This window comes from Pygoscelis adeliae, unplaced genomic scaffold (assembly GCF_000699105.1).
Source record: "Pygoscelis adeliae isolate BGI_AS28 unplaced genomic scaffold, ASM69910v1 Scaffold160, whole genome shotgun sequence".
NCBI classification, from domain to species: Eukaryota; Metazoa; Chordata; class Aves; order Sphenisciformes; family Spheniscidae; genus Pygoscelis; species Pygoscelis adeliae.
The window spans coordinates 5358222-5359438 of NW_008824035.1; positions in this window are offsets into that span (position 1 = coordinate 5358222).

Genomic DNA, 1217 nt, shown 5'->3' on the forward strand with positions numbered 1-1217 from the left:
TATTGAAGCAGATAGATATTGCTGCCCAGGACCTCAAGAGGTTACCCACAGTACTTCTGAGTATGTGAATCTCTTCATGTGTGCAAGGCGTAGATTCAATATTCTTCCATTTTAAAGCTGTATTGCATAAATAGTTTTACCCGTTCAACGGGTACAAAGGAGTGCATAGACATTATTCGATTTTTAAAATGTGGCAACAGATGCTATCTTTGATAATACATAAATGCAGAATTTTAACTATTAAAATTACTGCCTGAGTAATTTCAGAAACTTATGAGGTTATTGGTTATAAAAGGTCTCTTTGCTTTTACTGAAGTGGCCAAAACTTTATCTTTTTATCAGACATTCAATGTGTTTTCACCATGTTGTGTGACTACAAGCCTGGAAAGCTATTGCCTGAAGCGTGGTTTAAAAAAAGAAAAAGCAAAACTCAAAGCTGGCTCAAAATAGTGTATTGAAGAAGGCTTTTACTTGACATAAGATTTTTATTTGGGATGTTTTGAATTTGAATTTTTTGGCTGATAGATTTGTACCTCAGTTTTTGAATTTGAGAGGCATTGGAATGTCTTTGTGCTGTAGGAGCCTTGGGATGTATTCAGCCTAGTACCTATGCTATTTGAAGCTAAAAGAAAACAAATGCTCTTTTGTTTAGGTTTTCATCTAGATTACTCTTAATGCAGACTGGGTTATAGGACATTGGATAATGCACAAAGAATTTCCCATAACTTTCTAATCCCCCTCCAAATCTCTTTTTCAGGAGTAGTTAATTTCAGAATATTTTATGCTTATTAAGAAGAAACATGGAAATACTAAAGCAAATGATCTGCACTGTATCATTGGCTTAGTGTGCTGCAGTAATAAATTCAAAGGAGAAATGTTAGTGTCAGTTATAGCATAAGACTTCCTTATTTTTTACTGAAAAACATGCTGATTTGATTGGCCCCTGTCATATGGGCAGAGTATTAATATGAAACAATTTATATGCTCAAACTACCTTTCATTATCTACCAGAACTTCAAGAAAATGTGTAGAAATGTGGATGTGAGCTTTGGCTGTCAGTTTTGTGAAAGCATTTCAATTTTTTTTCTGTGTAAGTAACCTTATTTCCTTAAGCAGTCATGTGAATGAGTATCAGAGGTGAAAACCTGCTGGAATCTTACTCTTGTATTCATGTGTACACACTATGCTTATGTGCTTGTACGGTATACTACTGTATT